We start from the raw sequence: 20723 nt of genomic DNA, 5'->3' as shown, positions 1-20723 counted from the left end.
ATGGTGATATTAAAGGAGGAGGAAGCTGGCGGAAGGAAGTTAGGGCATTATGGAAACTTTATGTTGAGCAACAAATTAGGATCCTGCACAAGCAAGGAATGATAAAGGCCAGAATGAAGACAATAGTAAAACAAAAACAGAGGAATTAATGGTCTGGAAGCAGTGAATGATCCCAGTGGAATTTTTGAATATTCCGTATATTTGTCAGAATGTAGCACTAACTATGCAAATGTTCTTGCACTAAAAACTTGCAAACCACAAAAGCAACCCCTTGATTACTAACGCCACTTAGTGCCATTGCAGTAATTTCCAAAATAATCAATGCGTTCATTTCTCTGATAAGTTATTTCAAAGCATGAAAAGGCTGAGGCATTTCAGGATCCACACCCTGCAAAAGAAACTGAAATGCTCTAAGGTAAAACAGAAGACAACTATGTAACAAGAGAGCCAAATTCTCCAAGGCAATGGAGTGTAGCACAGTTTGCTTCCAAAGATCAAATTCATAAAGGCACACATCAAAACAACTATTGGAACACGGCATTCTAAAATCATCCCCAACACCACTGACACAGTCAAAATATTCATAAACCAAACAAAACAATGTTCAAGCATCCACAGATCCCTATCCGTCTTTTGAAGTGCAAAACAGTCAAGGGAAATACATTTTTAAGATGAGTGCACCTACTATGACTTTGTAAAGTAACTTTATATCCTAAAATGCCAGTGTTATGGGTAATAAATATAAAATCAAGGCAATAAATATTTCTTCAAACATGCGTAGCATTGAGCACCATTCCTTTTTGGTTTCCAGAATATGATTTCCAAAACTGCAGCAGAGAAAAGACTCACTTTGAACCCTCTGCCTCTCCAAATCCAACATAAGCTGGTCTGGATTGGAACAATTGTCACCTATAGTCTCAGCATGGAATGTGACTGTTTTCAAGATTCCTTTCATGATGCTGTCAGCAGGAAAACTCAATTGTGTCCTGAGCTTGATCTTTAAATGTCATTTTTAAAACAGATTTTAAGTAAAAGAATACCATTCTCTCCAAGTGTTCAAAAGGACATATTTCCTTCATAAGTTTATAAAAGTCTAGGTGTTAATGAATTACTCACCTAATACAGACTCCTTAAGGCATCAGCAGCAGTTTGTGTCAGGCACCCTAGGGAGTATAGAGGACTTAGAAATAAATAACTATTTACCTAGAAATCTTGTGCACATGTTTTGGGAAGGGCAAAACTTGTTCTTGGTTTCAGGTAAGGTCAACAAGCTTGAAAAGTGACACTTCTTGGAATTTCTCAGTGACTCTACGAGACCTATGTAACAGCCACTCAATATATATGTTAAATAATGTTTTCTGTGAAATTTCTTTATCTATTAAGAAGGGCTTTCCTGTATTTCTTATTCCACTGAATTCCTGGAAGGGGACTATCCCACTTTGGCAAAACTCCATGAAATGAATAACCTTGGGAAAATGTGCATAAAAATGTATTACTGAAGGCATTATGTTCCAATATATGAGCCTCTAGTTTCTTTGCTTTTCAAGGGCTCACAAAGCCATATATTCTCAGAGAACTAATTGTGTTCATTTATGGCAAATGTTATAATAGCAAGCTAAATATGTTGGTATTTTAGAAGATGAATTTGAAGAAGTAATTTGTAGAGATCTTTGAGAGGCAATATGGTCTGCATTGCAATGATGATGGTAAAATAAATTGAAAGACTCGGAAAGATTCAAGAAATGTTTAATAGACAATGACTAGTAAATTATTGCATGTAGTGGATGAGGGAGTATACAAAGAAAACCTCATTGTTTTGAGCTTGAGTAACTGGGTGATTATATTAATAATGATGAGAAAAAAGATAAAATCTAGTCCAGGAAGTATTCTAATAAGTGTCTTTTCCCAGATAAGGAATAATCGAGAAGAAAACTTTCCTGTCTGACTCAGTCATGGCTTTAGCAGAAGGCAATATAACGTAATAGACTACACTGTCAACAGACAGACAAGTTTTTAAAATTTTCATCTGGTAGTTGACTCATTTATGATATTAGTAAAGCCATTTGACTTACTTGAAACACATTTTCATGATCTATAAAATAAATAGGCTGATGAGACCACCGCCTCTACCAGTTGCTAGGAGAGCAAAATTAGATTGTTAGATTGTGTATAAAGTGCCACTTGAAAATGTTCATCTAGTCTCAAATTCTCCTGCCTTTTTCTAGATGTGTGTTAATATGTAGGTGACCAAAGTAAATTGTATTAATAGTTTAAGGCAGCAGTCCTCAGCAATTTTTTTTTTTTTTTTTTTTCATACGGAGTCTCGCTCTGTAGACCAGGCTGGAGTGCAGTGGCACGATCTCGGCTCACTGCAAGCTCCACCTCCTGGGTTCACGCTATTCTCCTGCCTCAGCCTCCCGAGTAGCTGGGACTACAGGCACCCACCACCATGACCAGCTAATCTTTTTGTATTTTTAGTAGAGACGGGATTTCACCATGTTAGTCAGGATGGTCTTGATCTCCTGACCTCGTGATCCACCTGTCTCGGCCTCCCAAAGTTCTGGGATTACAGGCTTGAGCCACCGCGCCCTGCCAGCAGTCCCCAGCTTTTTTGGCACCAGGGACCATACTTGTGGAAGACTATGTATCCATGAACTAGGGGTGAGATATGGTTTTGGGGATGATTCACGTGCATTATATTTATTGTGTACTTTATTTCTATTACAATTACATTGTAATATATAATAAAACGATTATAGAACTCACCATAATGTAGAATCAGTGGGAGCCTTGAGTTTGTTTTCCTGCGACTAAATTATCCCTTCTGGGGTGATGGGAGACAGTGGCACCTGAATGTGTTGCTTACGTCTAGTCTACTCCAAAATGACTTTTCAGTTGTTGTCACTACAGAAAACCCTGCTTCACAAAGACAGGATGTTGGAAATGGAAGCAGGCTTCTCAGTGCTTTTGTGGAAATCTCAGGATATTCTGCCTTGACTTTAATCCGAAATGTACGGAGATTTGAAGTCGTCTCAAACATACTTTTAAGGCCACCATCATTTGTGATCTCAAGAGGCGATCCACTTCTAGCACAGACAAAGTTGATTAATCTGGCTTATTCACAAATGGGCTGCAGATCCATTCCTTCTAAGTTTGGGGGTCTTCTGTGGCTGAGAAGTAATGCTCAGACTCTTGAAAGCTGAGATAGGTGATCATGTACCAGCTGGGAGAAAGAAGGCCCTGGCTCAATCTCTTTCAAAATCTCTGCTAATGTTTGAAACATGTCAAAAATCCCAATGCTCACTCATTACCCTCATAATTCCCATTTGGCTTTGAATGCAGCCACTTTATCTGCTGACCGGAGCAGTTATCATTTGCCCCTGATGTCGCAGATTGAATTTGTTGAGCAGGTTGAATATGTCACACAAGTAAGCAAGTTTTGTCATCCATTCTGTGTCACTGAAGTGTGCTTCCAGTGGTGACTGTTTTTCTAAAAGAAATCTCTGGAGCAGCTCTTGTAACTCCAAAACTCTGGCCAGTGATCTACTGTTAGAAAGTCATCTGGGCCGGGCGCGGTGGCTCACGCATGTAATCCCAGCACTTTGGGAGGCCGAGGCGGGCGGATCACAAGGTCAGGAGATCGAGACCACGGTGAAACCCCGTCTCTACTAAAAAAAAAAAAAAAAAATTACAAAAAATTAGCCGGGCGCGGTTGTGGGCGCCTGTAGTCCCAGCTACTCGGGAGGCTGAGGCAGGAGAATGGCGTGAACCCGGGAGGCGGAGCTTGCAGTGAGCCGAGATCGCGCCACTGCACTCCAGCCTGGGCGACAGAGCGAGACTCCGTCTCAAAAAAAAAAAAAAAAAAAAAAAAGTCATCTAACTTCTGCAGATAAACGAACAAGTGCTCTGTGTCCATCTCCTCACAAAGCTGCACAAATAGACATGTGAGTTAAGGGTGTGTAGTTTAATGTGGTTGATAATTTTAATCACACCCTGCAAAAGGTTAAGTTCAGGTGACATTTTTGAGTTAGCCAGCATTTCTCTATGGATGACACAGTGAGTAAACTCACATTCAGAAGCAATCTCTTTGATCCAAGTAGTGAAACCAGAAAGCAGTCTAGTCATGGTAGCCGCTCCATCTGTCCATATATTCAACACAAAAACCAATTCAGTTTTCCTGGCACGTAATCATTCAAAGACTAGAATAGTTTTGCAATTGTGATATTGGTTGGCAACAAAAGCACACATAACATGTGTTCATGCACATCCTCCTGAAAAATATGTTGCACAAAAACAAGCATTGTTGTCTTGTTATCAACATCGGTACACTCCTCAACCCGGATTGCATACCATGGTGACTCATTAATCTTCTCTAACAATTGTGCCTCAATATCCTTTTCCATTTCATCAATTTCTCTACTTATGGTGCTAGCTGAAAGAGAAAGATGTTGCCACCTTTTGAACTGCAGCCTCTCTGAGAGGTTCATGACAAATGTCCTTAGCAACAGGCAGGATCAACTCTTCACCAGTAGTAAGGAGCTTCTTAGCTTTAGCAATGCAGTTAGCAACTAAGAACTATGCTCTCAATGCAGACATATTTGATGAAGTGGTAGTCTTCAATAATTCATCTGTTCTTTATGTTGATTTTTTTTTTCTTTTGAAAAAGTCCAAAGCCTTGTATTTTAATGCAGGTTGCTTGGTCTCCATCTGGAGAAGCAGTTTTGAAGATTTCATGCCTTCATTGGATAGCCGGTTGCCACATATTATACAAAGTGGGCTTGGAGAATGTGAATCACCTATAGCAATGAACTCCTGATTTAAGTAGTACTCTTGGTATTTTATTTTCAATGCAGATCTTTGTTGGCAGTCTTAGGGTCTTCTGCTATCTCATCATTGAATCTTCCCCCTTTTCAAAGTTCTCCAGTAATGTTTGTTTTTTACTCATTTTGGCTGAAACCTTCCAATAACCACTCCCAAAAGCAAACTTCACATCTTTCTCAAGGTAAAGCACATGAGCTTGTGAGTTTACCAAAACTGTGACTGAGACTGTAGCAGGATGAGCCACAGACAAAACCTCTCAGACACCGAGTTGTACAAGGAAGGGCTTTATTCAGCTGGGAGCATCGGCAAGCTACTGCCTTAAAATCCGAGCTCTCCGAGTGCACAATTTCTGTCCCTTTTAAGGGCTCACAACACTAACGATTTCACATGAAAGGGTTGTGATTAATTTGATATGTGACAGCGGCTGCATGCACCGGTGGTCAGAGTGAAACAGAACAGAGCAGGGAGTTTCACAATGTTCTTTTGCTGGGAATCTATGGATAACATCGGTTTCTAAGTCATGAGTTGATTTTTAACTACTAGGTTTAGGCCAGGCAGGCCCAGACCCGGTTTTGGGCCTGGTGCCGGCCTGCCTGTCTTCGGTTTCACTTCCTTGTTTTTTCTTAAAACAGGTACTGAGTATAAAACAATATGAGAGGGCCTCTCTCTCTTCCCTCAAGACAAGTGTATAGTGTGAGAAAAAGGCATAAATGGAAGTGGTAAATAAAATAATGAGCGGACCACACGTGGACTAAAATAAGTGTCAGATTCTGACTTAAAGCCGATCACCAGATATAGCTTGTCACTTGCCACTCACTAATAGGGTTTTGATACGAGTCTGTAAGCAATCGACATGTTATGGTCTCTGTTCAGTGAAACCTGTCTGCTAATATTAATCTTTATTTGCAGCTGCTTCCCATTGCTTGCATCACCACCTCAGCTCCACCTTAGATCATCAGGCATTAGGTTCTCATAAGGAGCTTGCAACCTAGGTCCCTCACACACAGTTCACAATAGGGTTTGGGCTCCTGTGAGAATTTAATCCCACTACTGATCTGACAGGAGACAAAGCTCAGGGTGGTCATGTGAGTGATGGGGAGCAGCTGTACATACAGATGAAGCTTTTCTTGTTCACTGATCACCTCCTGCTGTGCAGCCTACTTCTTAACAGGCCACGACCTGGCACCCCTACTTTAAGGAATATAGAATTTTTCCTGCTTACTTCAAAAAGAGTGTATCAAACCAAAGTCCATGCCCTTTGTAACTATGCTATGAGGCTTTTCTCAAAATTCCATCACGTGATGTAGAGGTATAAGGGTCTTTACACTTAGGTTCAAAGTTGATGGAGGCCAGAAATTGCGGTAGAATGCTAATTTATTGGTCCATATGATGAGAGTCACTACCTCAAAAGCCTTTAGAAAGGATTATAATACAGATTAAAATGTCTCAGTATAGAAATTCCTCAAAATTCTCTCTTTCACATTTTCTTTGATGAATGCAGAGAGGAAAGAGAGACAGAGAGTGTGTATGATTGTGTGTGTAAAATAAGCTCAGACATTATGAAATGACCCTGCTCTGAGCTGTTCTTTCTGCCTCTTACTACTGCTAGTTCTGCTATAACAATTGTTTTGAAAACACAAATTTATTCTAGTGTAATGGATATATTAGGGTACAATTTAAGCATAGTGTGAATTTCCTGTTTACTTATGCATGAATTCATCCCTGAGGAACACTAGGTGAATGCATAAAACTGCACTTAGCTGAACTGAGCTATGTAGGAATCCACAACAGGGCAAGCACAAACACCCCTCAAGTATCTACCAGCTGCCTCAGCTGATGACATGGGTTATGAGCCATTCCCATCCACCCCTGTAGTTACAGCTTTCCATCTGATTTCAAATAACCCTCCTTTCACCACTTCACAATTACTTGCAGGCTGAAACCTTCCAACAACCACTCCCCAAAGCAGACTTCACATCTTTCTCAAGGTAAAGTACATATTTCATGTATTTTTTATATATTTATCAATTATTTAATGTATATGCAATACACTTTTGACCTTATCAGTTTATCATTTTTTTCAAATGTGTCTCTTATGAAGTTGTTGAATGTTGTACACTTGACCTCATCTCCACCTTAAGATTCATGCTTTCCATTGTGTGATTTTGCATAGCACAGTACATTATAGGAATACATATGCCACATAGCATAACTGACTGTATCTATAAACTTGTTTAGGTAACATGATCCTCTTCATTACTCTTCTGTAAAAGGTTAAAAATAGTAGAATCAATCTCAGAGCTGTTGACAAAATTAAAATATGTGTGGAGCCTTTAGCATATGCCATGCAATATCATTGTACTTAATACATGTTAGATATTGTGATAAGCACTATAATAGCTCCCTGAAGGTATCCACACACTAATCTCTGGAACTTGTGAACATTTCGTGTTACACAGAAAATTGAACTTTGCCAATGTAATTAAGACTTTGGATATTCAAATAGAGAGTAGCCTGGATGACCCAGGTGACCCCAATTTAAATACCTTAAAGGTAGAGGGTTTTCTTAGGATGGAGTCAGAAAGATGCAGTAGAAGGAAAATGCAGTGAGATTTGAAAGACTTGATAAGACATTGCTGATTTGAAGATGAAGGCGGGCAAGTGATGTGGGAATGTAGGAGTCTTTACAGAGAGGCTCCAGGATAACAGTCAGCAAGGAAAAGAAAATTAGATTTTTCCCGTAACCTCAACAAAGTTAGAACCAGATTCTTCCTAGCTAGCTGACACCTTGATTTGGGCCCTTCCCAACCTGGAATAGAGAAACAAAACAAGTTCTTCCACACTTCTGATCTAAGGAGTTCTGGGATATGTTTTAAAGTGTGAAATTTTGGGTAATTTATTATGGGAATAATAGAAAATGAATATATTTTATTGCTATTATTAAATATTTCAATTTTTTATTAAGGAAAGAGTTTTAAACTAAAAATGTTATATTTTAAGTATTTAAGTTAACAAGTCAATCATCACTTACTACCTTGAGAAGCAGCATGAAAGGAACAGAGGAAAAATTCCTGAGAGAGTAACCCTGGGAAGAAGGAGAGATGTTCCAGGCAAACTCCATTTGCCTCACAAATATGTTTTGAGCCAGTCTTTCTATATATGTCACTAAACCTTGTTAAATATTTGTATATACTTCGGGAGGCTGAGGCAGTTGAATCACTTGAAGTCAGGAGTTCTCCAACAGCCTGGCCAACATGGGAAAACCCCGTCTCTACTAAAAATACAAAAATTAGCCAGGCATGGTGGCACATGCCTATAGTCCCAGCACGAGAGGCTGAGGCAAGAGAATTGCTTGAACTTGGGAAGTGGAGGTTGCAGTGAGCCGAGATCGCACCATAGCCCTCCAGCCTGGGTGACAGAGTGAGATTCTGTCTCAAAAACAGATAAATAATATGTCAACTCCAAATCTTGCCATTTGAAGGACCACAAAAGCTTTAAACCTATGTGTTAGTGTCCTATTACTGTTGTAACAAATTACTAAAAAACTAATGTCTTGAAACAATGCAAATTTATTGTCTCCCAGTTCTGGAGACCTGAAGTTGAAAATGGGTCTCACTGGCGTAAAGTCATTGTATCAGAGGGCAGAGGGGTACTAATGGAGGTGTTAAGATAGAATCTGCTTCCTCACCTTTTCCAGCTTCTACAGGCTTCCAGCAGCTGTTGCCTTATAGCTCCTTCTTCCCTCTTCAAAGCCAGCAGTGCGGCATCTTCACATCCTTCTCTATTCTCTGCTTCCTTCATCACATCTCCTTCTCTCACCTTTTCCTTCCTGCATCTTTCTTATGAGGGTCCTTATGATTACATCAATTCTACCCAGATAATCCAGGACAATCTCCCCATCTCAATATCCTTAACTTAATCCTTAAGTAAATTTCCCTGTGCCCTGTAAAGTAGAATATTCACAGGTTCTTGGTATTAGGATTTGGACATTTTGGGAAGGCCATCATTCTGCTTACTACAGCCAGAAACAAATATACTTCTAATGCAATACCCGATTTCTTAAATAATTATAACAGTTGCATTCCAGTTTTTTTCCTTTAAATCATATATTCTTGCAGTTTTCCATCCCCTAGAGTCTCTTTTTGCTTCAGGACATGAGTAGCTAGAACTTGGTTAATGAAACAATAGGCTGGAAGAAAGATTCTAGGTGAAGACTATACTAGTGAGGGGGAAAAAACAAAAACACTGTGTTTTTGCACTCCTCCAGTATTATTCCAGTTGTTCCACAAACAACACACACACACACACACACACACACCCCAATCTTTCTCTTTATCAGTCTATCCATCCATATAACTACCTGTCTATTTAGACGTTTATTTTTCAAAATGATTTATAGTGCCTCTTTTGGTGTTTAATTTCCTAAATGTGCAAATATCTGCATTTTTTATGAAAGCCTAAAATATGTACGATACACCTATTTCATATTATTAAGCATGTTTTGAGATCTAAAACCAGTTAGTGTTCTGTAAACTGAAAAAAGTAATAACATGTTTTTATATTCTCTAAGCCAAATATCCCAACTTACACTTTTATTCAACTAACTATCAAGTATCTACAAAGTGTCAGGCTCTATTCTGGGCCCGGGGATTTAGTAGGACCAGAAACAACAGCAACAAGAACAGGAAAGGGTGACACAAATATCTGTCTTTATGGAGCTCACAATTCAGTCAGATAGCTGGGCAGTAAGTAAATAAATAATAACACAAGGACAGTATAATATGTCACTTAATGATAGTGCTACAGGAGAGTGAAAAAAGATGGGAAAGTGGGACTGAGGCAGGAAGTTTCCAAAGGAAACTGCAATTTTAAATATGGCGGCCAGAGTCAGATGCTTTGCTGAGGAAGTATCTGAGCAAATAAAAAGGAGGTGAGAGATAAAACCTCAGGAGTATTTCAAGAAAAGAATCTTTGGTGGAGGAAGTGAAAAGTCCTAGAGCAGGAAGTGAGATTTATTTTTTGAGAACATTAATTCCATCTTTTAACTAATATTTATTGGTGGCCTCAAATGGGTTGGGCACTCTTACATCAGTACACAAAACAAATCCCCTTTCTTCAAAACACTTATATTCCAAGGAAGAACTTGATTTTCCTGTAATTTATTCTACTGTGTCATTTTTCTGAAAATGAGGGTAAATCAATTTTCCTGTTTATGAAACAAGAATAGCATGATAAACCCAAAAGAGAACTCTAGAGATTATTTAGCTAAAATGTATACAGTACTAAGAATAATTTTTATAGAATTATGCATGGCCAGTATAATCATCACATTGAAATCTTGGTTTTAGTTTGCTTATTGTTAGTTTGAATTTTAGTTCCATTGCATCTAGGCCTTACATTTGTAGGTCTTCCGTTGGAACCAGATGACATTCGGAACAAAACTGATTTTATGAAGATGATTTCCTAGAGTCTAACACCCAGTAAATGCAGTTGATTTATTCAAACATTACACAATTTCCAGAGTACTGTATGTTGCACAAATAAAATAAATCATGGATAATGGGGAGATGCTAAAGTGTTGTCAACTGGGCTGTAAATGTTTCAACGTAATAAACAGTATAGTAGAATAGAAGTAGCTCAATAGTTGAAGATTTCAGTTTGTGATGCAGGGAAAAATGATCTGATTTAGGTAGGAAAGAAAACAGAATTTTAACGATGGAAATGGTCTAAAAGAAATAGAATATATTAGGGTTGTCAGTGTGACAGATGGTGAGACTGTACATAATAAAGTCAAAAGATATTTTGACAAGCAAGAAGATGGACCTGACAGTTCAGAAATCAGAAATCCTGGGCAGTAAAAAATGAGAAAAATACAATTCAATGTGTGCTCAGCTGATGCATATTTAATTTTACAGAGCCCAAGGCAACAGAGTATGGGAAATGGTCAGTCATGTTAGCAGACTTGATAAAACAAAGAGGAGAGGAGGGATAATGTGAAAACGAAGCAAAGGAAGACAACATTCTATCACCTGTAAAATAGTATTTCCAGTAAATTATTTGAAGAAAACCAAACTAACACATCTGAATCCATTCAAAATTGTCATTTGAACAATACAGGGCTAGATTTAAATGCTATTATACTTTACATAAATATATAATATCTCTTAAAGTAAAACTGATTTTTTTTTCACGGCTATGAAGGAAATACATTTCAATAACACTGTTTCTTAAAATAATCCTAGAAAACAAGATCTCTTTCTGACACAGGTATTTGAATTTCCTTGGCCATTAACATCATTGTAACTACCATTGTTTTAAGATATAATTCTATTTAAACAAATCTAAAAAGCAATAGATTCTTTAGAAAATGAATAAGTTATATAAAGGATTACCCATTTTTCTTTCAAAAAGTGACTAGGTTATTCACCTGGTGTTATACTAGGCTTCCGTATTGTTATCACAGGGACACTATCTCAAGTATGGCTTAAAAATACACTTGTCCTTCACATTCTGAATACTTTTAGGTCAGTATATCTGTAACAGCAACCCCTTATGTTAAAACTTGGAAAGGGTAAAAATATAATGGCTTCATATTGAAGATTTCAGGAGAGGAAAGGAAGGCCCTAAGGAAAAAAAAAAAATCTAGTTTAAGAACACACAGTCAGGCATGGGCAGAGTCGACACATCAAGGCAGACATTCCATCTGTGTAGTCCATGCTCTTAACAACTTTGTCATAATGACTTATGAGCCTCACTTGTGAAACATTCCCCATCATTATCCTTGTCAGTCACATGTGCATTTACAACAGGAAAATGAGACAAATATCTAAATGCTTTCAGAAGAAACCCAAAGTAGGAAAAAATACCAGAAATGAAGAGTGTCTCTACGTCGTTTTTGTAAAAGACAGAGTTCCCAGAGATATTTTATGTGTATAGATGAAACTAAAAATGGCACTGCAGGATGCTTTAATAATCTTTATTGAATCATATTTGTGAAAATTATACTACATCACTGCCATCTGTGGTGATCCATAAATCACAAGGCAATAAAGCCTCCTAATAAATCTTATGCCCATTCTCTTCACATTATTGATCCCTTTTATTTGCTGATGCAAGAACTCTTCCATATGGTGATGCAGCATCTGTGATCTATGTATCATTATCTTTTATGTCTAATAGCATTTCCTATAAATCAATATCCTTCCTCTTTGAAGATGGTCCTGCAGAATGAGTTGCTATATGCTTATGTGAGCATTGCTGAAAGGCTGGAGGCGTGGCATGGCTTGCCACTCCCTCATTAGTCTGAGGAAATTTGTAGGTGATCGCTTGGGGATCTTCCATGGGTTTTGTCACAGCCTCACCCTGTTAACTCTATGTTCCTGGTGAGTAGCTTCAGCAGTTTTAGCCTAATCACTGCACTGCGCCTAGTGATAAGCAGTCCTGGATCTGTGCTTATCATCAGATATAGCCCTGTTCCACTACTTGACACTCTCCTTAACCATAACCTCCTGGTGGTCCCACTTCTATCAGCCTCCATCTGCCAACAAATCAATCACAGAGGATGTGTTTGAGACTCTTAATGTCTCATAATGTTATCATCATTGTTGTTTTTATTTATTTTTTGTTTGTTTTAACATTTAATACAAGGACCCTGCTGTAGTGAGAACATATTTGTGCTGATTTGACAGTAAACGAGCTGATTTAAGTGACTGGAGGTAAAGTCAGTTATACACTAGTTCTTTAATCCATTCAGGCTGAGACACTTACAGAAAACCCAATCTGCAGTGTTGTGTTATATTTCTTTTGCCCGCCAGCCTCGCAAAGCATGTGCAGTTTTGACAGTTTCTTTTGCCTTGCTTACTAGCCAAGCAGGTGACAGAACACTGCCATAAAAGAAACTGCTTTGGATAGCTTTCAACATTAAATCACTTGCATCGATTTTTAATTTTAAGCAAAAAGTCCATGGTGCAAATGGAAGTATGTCTGCCTTCACAGACTCTCAGCCTAATATGTGTTTGATATGCTATTGCCTTAAACCACTAAAGTCCATGTGCTGCTCAAACATCATAAAACATACAATCCTATTTTTCAGTAAAGAATAGTTTACATCTGAAATCAGATTTATTGTGAAATTTCACATGCTAACACAAAGCATTCATGTTGAGTGGAAAAACTACAGAATCTTTAGAAATGTTTCAGAATAATTTCAAAATGAATTTAGTATCTTTATGTATTATTGTGTATATCATCTGATATGCACTGAAAGTATGAAACCATTTAATAAAAGTTAAATAGCATTTCTGAGTCAATAATTACTTCAAAATTAAAATGAATAAATAACATTCTAATAATACAAGTAATATACCACTTTTAAGAAAAATAATTTGTAAAAGATGGCTTCAAATTTTGCTGTAGAAATTATAGAAAGAAAAACTTAATCTCAAAATTGTTTCTAGTACACCTAAAAAGCTGACTAAGAATTTCAACACTAGAAACTTAACAAAAATGAAAAAACAAACCAAACAAAAACTCCAAAACACAAAAATGTAAAAGTATATATTTATTAGGGTTAATAAATAAAGAAGAAAGTAAAAGAAGAGATAGCACAGAATGCTTCTTCCCTCTAACCACTCATTTCTAGTCACAAGATGGGAAAATCTTACATTTAAGATCCTCTCTAATATAGATATTGCTTATAATATGTAGGATATTAATAGTTACCTTCGGACCACGATATTCTTGACAATAAGTCCAGTAAGTCCTACGATTCCTTATATCCAAGCAGAAAGTTATTGTAGTAGAAATCGGCAATCAAATGATATTTGATTCATTAATTCCACTCAATGAGGAGAGGGTTTCATGTTTTGTGTTACTTTCCTGTCATGCTCTCCAAGTCCAACCCATTCCCACCCATCAGAATAGGGGCTAATCCCCCAAAGTATCATATCTTATTGACTTATTTACTCAGACTCAGAGAAGCAATGATTTAAGTCATTATCAGCTCAATTGATTTATCTTCCTAGAGAAATGAAATACTTCTAAAATAAGAGTCAAAATATTTATATACCCTAGCCCTATTATGAATACAATATCAAATTTAACTCATCTATTCAGACAAATAAAAATAACTGTTGTCATTTTGACTTTAAACTGTCCTCTGACTTACTCCTCCGAGTCCTATTTCAGAACTAAACAGCATCACCATCCACCAAGGCCTCCAGCACAGAGGAAGCAGGAGTCATCATTGGTTCTACCTCATCCTCAACATTCATTTTATATCCATGTCTTATTGATTTCACCTTCAATAACTGTTTAATCAACCTCTTCTGTTTAATTAAGCTTTTTCCTTCTTCTGTTTTTACATCCTACAATTTCCTGAGAGCTCTCCTCATAAAACATAAAATTAATCATGTAGCTACATTGCTGATACATTTAGGTGGCCCTCTAATGCCTACAAATTAAACCCAAAACCTTTATCACTATGCAGTGTAAACCAAAGTGTTTCAACATGTTCCATTTGTAATGAACATTTAATGTTACAGGTTCAAAAATACCCCTATTCTTCCCAAGTATGTTGACTTGACAATATCCAAGACTTTTGTCTCCCTCATTCTTTTCCTTCTTTGTAAGCTGTCTTTCATCTTCTCTGTCAAACAAAATTCAACCAACCCTCGAGGGCCCAATTCAAATCTCACTCTTCTTTTATGAGCCTTGTTTTATGCACCCTTTCCCCCGCATCACCTCTTTTTCTAGAAATTATAATTATTTAGATGTTACGATGTGTGATAAATGTCTATTAACAATTTACATGCCTGCATGTAAATGTGATTCTGTAGGGCAAAGAATATCTAATTCATCCTTGAATCTCAATATTTCACACATTGCCTAGCACTGGAGTTCATAGATATTTATTGAATCAAGTAAAATTCTCTGATCTTTTAAATATGCAAACATGATCTATGTATCTTATTTAAATAAATATGGTTTATGAAGTAGTAGCTAACTATAGATAGATATTATAAAACTATATTGTTTAAAGTTCTGTCATGGTATATTTGTACCAAAATGTTCAGATAGAAAAAAGAAGAGATTCAGTTGGAAATGCTCTTGTAAAAAACACTTTTATTCTATAGTAAATAGAAGAATATAGCCCTGAGTAATTCAACCAGAAAAGTCCTTTTGTAGAATTCAATCCTATAACCCTATTCAATAGAGTTAATGACTGTTTCACATGAGTGATAGTAATATATTAAGATTTATAGAAGGGTGTGCAAGAAAACATAGCCAAAAGCAGATATAATACTTAAAATATAATTCCTGTAGAATGAAAACAAAATCTATAAGACAGGGCTCCATAGAAACATAATGTTCCATTTCAGGCTTTCAAAACAGATTTACAAAGGAAACATTTCATAAACAATGAATAATACGCACTTAAGAACCTCACACAGAGGAGAATTGCAACTGAGCATGCATGCGTAATTTGCACTACAGTAATCTCAGTTTTTAGCCAATGCAATGAATCCTGTCACCAAATGGTGAGCAAACAAAGTGATGGGTGGCATACTGATGTTACTGGAATTCTCTCCAGAGGAATATGGATATAAAAATATAAGTGTAATGTTTTGTACATATAATTTTTAATCACCAGTAAATGTAAACAAATAATTTGAAGCTTGTTTTCATCAAGCTATTGATATGCTGTTTAGAAGAGGCCACTCATAAGACTGAGGAATTAAACGTATTAAATTCTTAAAGTTTTGTCTTGGAGGTGGGACGATGCTTATACTTCTGCATTGTGAATTATGCTTTTTTTTCAGACATACCATTTCCTTCAGTTTTCTGACTTGCACAAAGCATGGAATTCTGGTACTTAAAAAATTTATTAGACTTTTAGTTTATTTCTTTGCATACATATAAACCATGGGTTATCCAGCTGTTTACAAGTTTACTCATGAATCTCAACTCTCCTGCACTGACCTATCATCAAACAGTTGCCATATCACCTACCAGTTCCTCAGGGAACACATGTTATTGAAGCTACTTTTTTCTCTTTAAATGTGTTACAAATAGTAAACTATGTAATTATTTTCCAGAAAAAAAATCCTTGAATTTCTTGTGAATGAAGATAAAATGATCAGTGGAATTAAACAGTCAAAAGTAAAGGTGAGGCTTGTTTTTATATTTACAAAGAAACCCTAATTAATTAATCCTCTTAGCCAACAACATCTTAGCACACAATCTCATGACACAAGGTTTAGACAATAAGTCAATCCTAGTACACATTATGGACTTAATTTATGGTTATTGAACCAAAGGTGATGACATATATTTTGTAAAATAACTCAGAGGAATAGGTTGTTTCTTTACAAAGCAGTGTAATAACTACTTTGTCCAGAACAACCTACCTAAGTACCATGATGCCTGTCAGCTATATCATCACTTCTAATTCTATTTGAAGATACAACTGAAACCACTACTGAAGCAGGAAATTTCCCTGACTCCTTCACGGGTGGAAACTGGAGTGCATGGGCACTGAAACTAGCTGGCTGCTTCTTCAGGGCGGCTGGGGTGGACTCCCCTCACTCAGTCTTACTGCATTCCACCCCTCGCAGGAGGGGGAGTACAGGTGAACAGGTGCAGGAGCCAGGGCCAGTGCTTTTGGGCATTGGCAGGAGCAAAACTTTGTGCCGGCCCTGTGGCAGTGTCTAGTGAAGAGTACTCACAACCCCTGAAGCCCCAGAGGACGTGTGTTACTTTTTTTTTTTTTTTTTTTTAAATATTTTCAACCTGTGTAAAAATATGTAAACTAATAAATAATTTAACTGCTTTAAATTCCTAATTCAATGTTTCTTTTCTTTTCCTTATTATTTTTTTCTTTTTCTTTTTTTTTTTTTTTTTTTTTGAGACAAAGTCTTCGCTCTGTCGCCCAGGCTGGAGTGCAGTGGCGCTATCTCAGCCCACAGCAAACTCCGCCTCCCAGGTTCACGCCATTCTTCTGCCTCGGCCTCCCTACTAGCTGGGACTGTAGGTGTCTGCCACCACGCCCGACTAATTTTTTAGTGTTTTTAGTAGAGATGGGGTTTCATCATGTTAGCCAGGATGGTCTTGATCTCCTGATCTCGTGATCTGCCCACCTTGGCCTCCCAAAGTGCTGGTATTACAGGCCTGAGCCACCGCACCTGGCAGTGTTGCAGTGTTCTTTTAGCTTTGCCATCTGCCCACAGCTTAAGTCTTAAACAGCTGACTGGGCCCTCTGCCTTTTCACATGTGGTGGTTGCTCTCCACGAGCAAGGGCAGAGAGTCAGTGTGACAGTCTTCATTGTCTGCACCTAAGAATCCTGAGCTCTTGTTTGGCCTTCAGGAAAAATCAGGTCTTACTAACAAATTGAAGGGTGGTGAATGTGGAGGATTTCATTGCGGATGAAAGTGGCTCTCTGTGGGAAGGGGAGCTGGAAAGCAGATAGAGTGGTAGGGCAGTCCTCCCAGGGAGTTCAGCAGTCCTTGGCCAGACTCTTCTCTGAAGCCACGCTGTCAAGCTGTCCCTTTGAAGTCAAGCTGCTTCTCTCAGATATCTAGTTGCTTCTCCTCTTCTCTGCTTTCTGCTGGTGGAGCCTGGGGTTTTTATGGGCACAGGATGGGGGGCAGAGCAAGCTATAGGTGGTTTTGGAAAAGGCAACATTCGAGTGAGGAAACAGAAATACATGTTCTCACACTGGACTGCAGTTCCAGGTTTGAGGGTGGGACCCTTGCCAGAGACCTGCCCTCTTCTGCCCAGAATTTCCCTGCCTCCTGGCCTTATCACTACTAAGGCTGTCTAGTACTGAGAGGTGAAAATGTGCTAGCAGCCCTCGCTTGCTCTCCGCACCTCCTCGGCCTCAGCTTGCGGTTAAGGAGCCCTTCAGTCTGCCGCTGCACTGAGAAAGATCCTCTCTGGGATAGCCCAGGCAGGAGCCAGCTCCCTCTGCTTGCGAGGAGGTATGGAGGGAGAGGCGCAGACCGGAACTGAGGGCTGCGCGCAAAGCACCTGGTTCCATCAACCGCTCAAGGGCTGAGGAGAGCAGGCACAGGGCGGGGACTGGCAGGCAGCTCTGCCTGTGGACCGGCCGCAGGATCCACTAGGCAAGTCAGCTAGGCTCCTGAGGTGGGTGGGGTCTTGGAGGACTTTTATATCTAGCTGGAGAATTGTAAATGCACCAATCAGCACTCTGTGTCTAGCTAAAGGTTTGTAAACGCACCAATCAGTGCCCTGTGTCTAGCTAACCTAGTGGGGTCTTGGAGAACTTTTATGTCTAGCCAGAGGATTGTAAATGCACCAATCAGCACCCTTTCAAAACAGACCAATCAGCTCTCTGTAAAATGGACCAATCAGCAGGATGTGGGTGGGGACAGATAAGGGAATAAAAGCAGGCTGCCCTGCTGGCAACCCCAGATGGGCTTGCACGCTGTGGAAGGTATGTTTTTTAGCTGTTTGCAGTAAATTTTGCTGCTACTACCCCTTTGGGTGCACACTGCTTTTTTAAGTTGTAACACCGAGTTGTAACACTCACTGCAAACGTCTGCAGGTTCGCTCCTGAACGCAGTTAAGACCAGGAACCTACCAGAAGGATCCAGACACATCTGAAGGAACAAACTCCAGGCGTACCATGTTTAAGAGTTGTAACACTCACAGCGAGGGTCCGCAGCTTCATTCTTAAAGTCAGCAAGACCAAGAACCCACCAATTCCGGACACAGTATCAAGAAACCCAAGTGAAATAAATTATATTATTGCTAAACAAGTATTCAGTTTCTGCCCCCCGTGAAAGGAATGTATTTCACTATCCAATTGATGTTGCACATGGCTATGTGACTTGCTTTTTCTAATGGGATGATAGTGGAAATTATGTGAGTAGAATTTGAATTGTGTTTGTGTGATTTACCTGCACTTTGATCTTTTTTCGTAAAGAGGATATGTCTCAGATATCTTCAGGTTGAAGAAGGATGAGAAACAGGTGAAAGTAGTTCACAGCTCGAAAACAGGCCTTACTGCTCCTAATCTATAGTAGCTGAACTAATGCCAACCCATAGATGAGTAAGAAACAGATGCTTATTGGCAAGCAGGATAAGTAGTTTGGTATAAAAGTTATCACGGTTTTTGTTACTATAAGTAATGGTTAAAAACTGCAATGACTTTTGCACCAACCTAATAGATGCCATTTTTTTTTTTTTTTTAACACAAAGTTGTTATGGGTAGAAATGACTGATACACCAAGGAATAAAAGCATTTCATCAATACACAAAGAGAAGAAAGAATTTTAAAAGTTATTTAATTGTGAAACTATTGGTTTAGCTAGTAAAATAGCTATACAGGTGAAAATTTTGTTTTGTTATGCATGCAAAGACATCAATAAGGGAAGATTGTGAAAAGTAAAGCATCCAGTGAGAAAATATAAAAGGAAAATGACAAATATAGAAAAATCTTAGGGATTTTATTGGTGAAAGGAAGGAAAAAATGAGTGAAGCTTGAAGGGGTATTAGAAAAAAGAAGCCTTTTTAAATTTGTTCCTTTTTTACTTTAAAGGAATAAATGATCTAAATATATTTACATTTAGAAGAGAAATATCAATGAAGCAAGAGCCCTAAAATGCAAGGGAGGGAGACATTAACTGATTTCAAAAAAGCTTTGGCTTAGCTGAGTTGTGAATGACGCTCTGCACAAAGTGAAAGCAAGGAAACAAACTTACTCTGAGACAGGAGGAAAAAACAGTAACTTACAGATAAATTCTAAAGACATAAGGAAGCTCTGACCACCTAGATATGTTGAAATGACAAGATTAATAGCAAACAAAGGCACTTGTGCTAGATGACCTATATTTGCCAACATGGGATAGGGAGAGTGTATGACTGAATAACTTGGAGAAGAAGACACACGACTTTTATTTTTACTTGTTTCTATTTTTTTCTTTCTTTCTTTTTTTTTTTTTTTTTTTTTTTTTTTTTTTGAGATGGGGGTCTCACTCTGTTGCCAGGCTGGAGTACAGTGGTGTGATCTTAGCTCACTGCAACCTCAGCCTACCAGGTTCAAGCAATTCTTCTGCCTCAGCCTCCAAGTAGCAAGGACTACAGGTGTGCACCACCATGCCCAGCTAATTTTTATATGTTTAGTTAGAGACAGGGTTTATCCATGTTGGCCAGGATGGGCTCCGTCTCTTGACCTAGTGATCGGCCTACTTCGGCCTCCCAAAGTTCTGGGATTACAGGCATGAGCCACAACACCTGGCCTGTATCAATAACAATGATGATAGTGACAAGAGCAAACTCTGAAAATTTAACATTATTTGTATTAGTGATATTACAAACTCGTACTCTTGTTAAGATTCTAAAATGTGATCTTAATGGAAATTTAGATATTCATTTGGGGCAGGCAATTCAATGTCTAGGGTCCATTTACTTCTACTTTCCTGTTTTTAACATAGGGCAACTACAATTTCATCTTGAAGAAAAGAAAATCATAGATTTTATCAAATAACCTGATTTTTTCCATGAATAAGATAACTATTTACTTTCTCTTTAAAAATAGAGCATACTGAAACTGGACCCCTTCCTTATACCTTATACAAAAATTAACTCAAGATAAATTAAAGACTTAAACATAATACATAAAACCATAAAAACCCTAGAAGAAATCCTAGGCAATACCATCCAGGACATAGGCATGGGCAAAGACTACATGACTAAAACACCAAAAGCAATGACAACAAAAGCCCAAATTGACATACGGGATCTAATTAAACTAAAGAGCTTCTGCACAGCAAAAAACAGAAACAAAACAAACAAACATACAAAAACTATCATTAGAGTGAATAGGCAGCCTACAGAATAGGAGAAAACTTTTGCAATCCATCTGACAAAGGACTAGTAT

This window comes from Macaca nemestrina, chromosome 5 (assembly GCF_043159975.1).
Source record: "Macaca nemestrina isolate mMacNem1 chromosome 5, mMacNem.hap1, whole genome shotgun sequence".
Classification (NCBI taxonomy): Eukaryota; Metazoa; Chordata; class Mammalia; order Primates; family Cercopithecidae; genus Macaca; species Macaca nemestrina.
The sequence above is the reverse complement of the archived record's forward strand: the minus strand, read 5'-3'. Positions refer to the sequence as shown.